This window comes from Solanum tuberosum, unplaced genomic scaffold, assembly GCF_000226075.1.
Source record: "Solanum tuberosum cultivar DM 1-3 516 R44 unplaced genomic scaffold, SolTub_3.0 scf00146, whole genome shotgun sequence".
NCBI lineage: Eukaryota > Viridiplantae > Streptophyta > Magnoliopsida > Solanales > Solanaceae > Solanum > Solanum tuberosum.
In genome coordinates this window covers 1316861-1323302 of record NW_006239076.1, presented here as the reverse complement: position 1 = coordinate 1323302, position 6442 = coordinate 1316861, and the positions used below count along the sequence as shown (strand labels likewise).

Here is a 6442-nt window from a genome sequence, read left to right as displayed (position 1 = left end):
AGCTCACTGTCAGCAGTTTGTATTCATATTAGCAAATTCATCATCGTCGATTGCCTCATATTCAATCGGATTGAATTCGAACTGTACGGCCATGCCGTTTGGTGACTACTAATATCCATTTTATTCAATTGTTGGGCCTTGTATGAGTGTATGTTCTAGAGTTCTATCTTTTATGTTGTTTGAATTGATGCATGTGTTTCTATATCGCATAGTCTGATCTTGTGTCCAATAAAATTGGTGCGGAATTGCAGATAGCAACCAAATTAGCTATTGTGGAGTTCGATTTTTGATCTCCTATTTGAAGGTAAACAACTAAACTTAGTAGTTAATTGAAACTACATTTATTCATATAAAACTAAAATGTTCAATTACTAGGCTAAATATTTTCTTGATCTCTGCTGCCGAAGTCAGGCTAGTGAATCAATAGAGTGTACTTTTACAGTTTTATGCGGTGAACTTGAGACTTCGCGCACTTATGCAAAATATGATATTCAAGTTCCTAATGTACCTACATTTTTTCACTCGTATTCCTTCTAGAAATTCGAGGAACATTAACATAGGTATTGGTCTGCTCCAGCTCATTTGCATACTGTACAACTGTATTTCATACAATGAGTAATTGTGAATAGAGGATATCTATTCCCAGAAGGACTAAGTATCACTTTGCTTGTAATCTTCTACACTTCTGTAGTTCTATTGATGTTACTTTGGGTGTTGAACTTAGAAGACCAAAATACTGGGCATGAGTAACCTGTATGTATCTCATATTATTATGGCTTGTACTTGTTTTTGCATTCCTAGTTCAATCTCGTTATGTGTCAATTGTTAATGTAATACCATTTTGTGTGGGTTCATCATAAATCAATTAACTTCATGTTGGTTGTCAATCCATTGGATCCCTCCTTCTTTATCCAAGATATTTTCTGTTATTCTTAGTGTAAATGTATTATTTCTTTATCAATCAAAAGGGCTCTTAATAGAAGTCAAGTATGTTAAACCAGTGATTCTGTTTATTGATAATAGAAGTCAAGTATGTTAAACGAGTGATTCTGTTTATTGCAAGAATTGGATTATAGAGGATCCTAATGTAGGAATAATGTAATTTTATTGTTTCACTAGGTTAAGTGCTTTTAAGAGATCAAGATGGAGGGGGTGTAAATGCTAATGTCTTGATGGAGTATGTTGAATTTTAGATTTTTTCAAGTTAGGGAAAGTGAAACTAACTAAAACTACTTGTTCTCTTTATATATAGGTAGTTCTTTGATTGAAGGAATGAAGAGCAGACATGAGGATACATCACCATGATGAAGAACTTCCTTCAGGTTCATTCGTAGCTACTTAGTGATCTTCCAAATGTGTCAATTCAGAGCTCAATCTTAATATTCTCCTATACTGTGTTAATTACAGCATCACAAGTTGTTGTATCCGAGTTTGTATGATAGTGGGTGAGGTTATATCTATTGCTTTTGATGGTGCTCTTTGAACAAAAAATCTTATTATTGATTAAGGTAGTTAACTTGAACAATAATTCCATTATTGATGGTGGTTGCTAGTTTCAAGTATCAGAACCAACTGTAAATTGCTGCTGCTTTTCCTATTTTAGTTTGGTAGTTGCTTAGTTTCAAGTCTCACAACCAAGTGTAAACAGCCATTACTTTTGCTGTTGTTGCCGCTTAATTCTTAAGACGCATGAGATATGTTGAAGATCAATCAGCTCATGATTTGCAGATGTCATGCTAGTCAATTTTCTCATGTTAAAGCTTGAAATGGTTGGGTTGCAATAAGTCCCTGAGTATTTTTAAGAAATTTACAATGTAATGGCATACAGATGAAGGGTAGCTAAGTTATCTACCATACAGATGAAGGATAGTAGTGGCTAACTCGATGTTAATTAAATAACTAAATTTACAATGTAATGGCATGTATTAATCAGTAACTTCTTATAAATAAATACAACATGAATTTCTTTCCACCAAGACCTCCATAGCAATGGCCTTTATAAGCCAGATTATCTTCTAATTCTGGAAACCCGTAACACTATCTGGAGTTTGATGGTAGCTCCAGTCATAATAAGACAGACTATTTTGCTCATGTTGATATTCGTGTTGATATTCTGCTTTTAGGGTTGGTATTCATGTTCATATTTTGCTTATACAAAATGCTGATATTCTACTTATACATCAAGTTTTACATGCTTGAGCTTGGGTACTACCGTTCTCTATTTGCTGCTTAGTTTGATTTTAATTTCTTGATAAGTCATATGTCAAGCATTGGAGTATAATCAACTAGCTAAAAGTTATTATGAGATTATTAACATTTTCTGAGATTTTGCTTGACGGTAAATGTTTCCTGAACCTTAGTGTTTGAGTTGGTGTGTAGTAACACACTACTTTAGACTTGCCAAGACGTCATATATATGAACTGCTTGGTGGATTTGAAAAGGCATTGCTTTAGTTTATTCCTCTTGCTAACGAGGTTGTTGCTTATCAATTGATTCCTTAGTTGTGATATGAAATATTATATCTGAACTAGGTACATGACGGGACCATGGATGGTGCTTTTCTATTCTGTATCTAATTCAAATTTTAGTCACCTAGATCTTAGTGAGTAAGATATGTAATTGGCATGTCAATTTTTTGTCGTCTAACCATCTACCGCTATATGTGTACAGTGGCATACTCATTCAAATGGTGAGCTTGTTCAAGGAATGACTGACACACTGATCCAGAAAGCTGTCACATTTTGCATTAGGGAACAAACACTGGCTTAATTGCCTTATTGTTTCCATTGTTGAACACATTTTTTCTATTTTGATAATTCATAGTTTCTTTTACTGCTACAAGATAAGAAATTGAATGTATTAAGATTGTTTGTTCTTATTTTAAGTGAATGACATTGTTTTGAGTTTGATAATTCTTCTTTACTACCTTCGAACTTATTTCTCTCGTGAATTTTGTTTTTGATGTTATAAAAGAGGGTAAAATATGTGAATTAAGGTGAATTTAAATGCCACAAATATGCTTGTTTCTAAAGTAGCTTTAATGGCAATAGTAAATGCCGCTAAATAAAAGCCGCTAAAAGTAATTACTTTTAGTGGCAATAATGAGGGTATTTACCGGCACCCGACATAAATGTCACTAAAGGCTTTAGCAACATTGGATCCAATGACATTTAATCAAATGCCGATAAATGTATTTGTGGCAATAACTATTGCCGCTAAAAGAAAAATCAATTGCCGCTAAAGGTCTCTTTTGGTGTAGTGAATTACTGCTAGAAGCAGACATGGCTGAGTTAAATTTCTCCAATAATTGAGGTTTGTGAATTTGCATTTGGTTAGATGTTTGATAAATTGTTTAATTGAATTAAAGGGGTGTGTTGGCCATACATATGTTTTATAGATTGCGTTATATGTCTTTCATTTGTCTTAGAGATTGAGGAGAGGATTTAGATGTCATTCAATTGACAATTATTCTTAGTTAGTGTCCGGCCATTCCTGGGCATATGCCCGCCCTTTTGTCATTCAAAATTCTAGTTCATTTGAATTACTGATAATTATGAATATAACCCTTAGGTTCCAAACCCAAATTATGAATTCTCCTCTGCTTGTGCACCTAACATTGTAATTCCACCCCTATTTGCATCATTCGATCCAATGACAATATAAAAGCCGACAAACAAGCAAACTTTGCAGAATGTTTAACAAGCTATAAGCATTTTGCTGCCAAATAAACATCCACTTGGTCATAATTACAAACTTAAGTGCTTATACGAGCACTTTGGTGAATATAACTGCACTTACATTGAAGGCAGTAGTGTATATAGAAACCTATCTGAAGTTACCTTAGCAAAAGTTTATAGAGAAAACAGCAGAGGAACTATAAAAAGATTATATATTGTAGTAGCTAATGATAGCATTGCAAAGATGGATGTTTAGGAACCTTTTGAACCTGTAGAATATTTCCCTGAATCAAGCAACTGTCACCACAAGCTATCTTGTTATGTGTTCCGAAGGCAGCCCATCCTCTTGTTATGCGAATAATCCCACAATTATGTACTATTGCCACTCTCCAATATTCTTTGCCTTTTTCATCAACCAGTTTCATTGTCCTTTTGGAGTGCTAATTAAGTAACTAATTGTATCTGTAGGGCGATCGCATTCACGCGAGTCTTGACAGATCTCTATTCCCAAATTTCAGAGAAAGTATTAAGGAAATGGGATTGTACTTTATTAAGAATTTTGTGGTTTGTCCAAATACTATGAAATTAAGGATCAAAGACCACAAATTTAAGTTGATGTTCACAAAAAAGACAGTCGTTGAGGAGATAGAGGATCCACATTTCAGTATGTCTATCTTCAAATTTAAATCATATACACAACTTACAAATCCACAAGAATTTGATAACACAGAACTATTTGGTAATAAATACATTATTTATATGTTCCTTATTCAGACTTCGATCATTATTTATTTTGTATTAATTTATGTTGTCACTATTGTTGTAGATATCATTGGAGAAGTTGTGAGTTATGGGGATGTACAGTCTATCAAACAAGATGATAGTGTCCGAACGTTCATTAAAGTTGACATACAGGATTAAGAGTACGCATCCCACAATTCAATGAATATGTGCTTCAACAACTCATTATTTTTATTCATATGATTAACCATATAAATTATGTAGGAATAAAAACATTTCAACAACTTTTTGGGGTGACTTTGTGGATCAGATCAAGCCATATTTGAATGAGTCCAATGACAAGCCTATTGTCGTTGTCATGCAGTTGATTAGATCACATCGATTCAGAGGTTATTTAAGTCTCTACTTTGCTATTCAAGATAATTGCACAATAAATAAACTCTTACCAAATTATTAACTATGCAGACCAAATTTCGGTGAAGAACACTTGGCATGCTTCCAAGCTTTATATCAATTCAAGTCTTCCTCAAGTTGATGAATTTTCATCACGAATTAAGTTTGTTCCTGGAGAAAGCTCCCAACGACTTACACAGATTTCTTCACAAAGGAATCAATCTATTGCTACTGAGTTGGCATCATGAAGTGTTACAGTACATGAGATTGAGAAGTTGATTGACTGTAGGCAGGTAAGTACTTAATTTTATATTTTTTATTCAACACAACTTTTACATTATTTTTAATATAACAGTTGTATATACAATACAAATTTGCAGCAAGAGAATTATTATATTGTGGCAAAGATAATTCATCTTGAAATAGACCGTGGATGGTCTTTTTTAGCATGCAAAAAATGCGCAAAAGGTGTTGATGAAGTGGGGGACAAATTATACTGTAGACAATGTGGTTTTGTTGAATCAGTCATCCGTAGGTATGACCAAAATTCAAATTTCTCTATATATGTCTCATACAAACTCAATAATCTAACAAAATTAACTATTCAAAGGTACAAACTAAAAGTTAGAGTTTTGGATGATACTGACACAATTTCTGTGATGTTGTGGGATGGGGTAGCAACAAAGATGATTGGAAAATCTGCTGCTGATTTATTTGAGGTATACACCATAAGCATGTTAAACTTTAAGTTCTACTAACCTGTTTAAAATATGTTTAAATATGTTAGTACGTTTTGTTCTATATTTTATATTAAACTTTGAAAAATATGTATTTTCTTAAGACTACTGGTGCTGCAAATAAGTCTGCATATCCTATGGAGCTGTAGAATATGGATTAGGAACAGATCTATGTGTGATCTGGAATACCTGAACCTACATCATGAAAGGATGTAGCACAGAGTATGCGTCAGTACTTGGAATGCACTGAGCATGCAAGATATAGATAATAGCTGATGAGTCCACAAATTGTACTTATTCAGGTCTTTATTTTGATAGAAATAGTGTCCTCGAATGCTTATTTTGTCTCAATATCTGATGAAAACTCTTAAGTTTCAGGTATTTGAAGTTTTAGTGGAAGCATGGACACTTAGGCGCAAAAAGGAACAAAAAGGCTGAAAAGAATGAAGAAGCTGAAGCATGAGCATCGCCAAGAACCTTTGGCGATTCGCCGAAAGGACAGACTCCGCCTTTTGTTCCAGTATGCGAAGCCCTGAAGGAAGAGGATCAAAAAGGCGATGAAAGGAGCAATCGGCGCTTCGCGGAATAGTTCCGCGAAGCAGTACTATACCGCCCAATGGTTCTGAATGTGAAGATGCTGAAGGCGAGCATGAAATGACGATGAAACAGAAGAAGGGCGAGTCGCCGAGTCATTCGGCGGCATCGACTAACTTTGCTGAAAGATCCACCAGCGCTATTTTTTTAAGTCTATAAATATTAAAGTTGTTATTAATTTTATAAGTTCTGAACCATTATTATTATTTTAGAATAGAATAGTACGTTTTTATATATTTTTCTCTCAAGTCTGGAGAGGGTTTTGTGGGAGACTTGAAGAGAAAAGGATTTCATCTTCC

The 6442-nt window shown here is 34.1% G+C and overlaps 1 long non-coding RNA gene across 1 annotated transcript; it reads left to right on the top strand.

The window, feature by feature from the left end:
• The first annotated feature begins 271 nt into the window (after positions 1-271).
• LOC102604639 (uncharacterized) lies at positions 272-2908 on the top strand. The gene is made up of 3 exons (XR_367683.2): positions 272-304; positions 1253-1322; positions 2672-2908. It is a non-coding gene; the product is annotated as an uncharacterized lncRNA (long non-coding RNA).
• The last annotated feature ends 3534 nt before the right edge of the window (positions 2909-6442 follow it).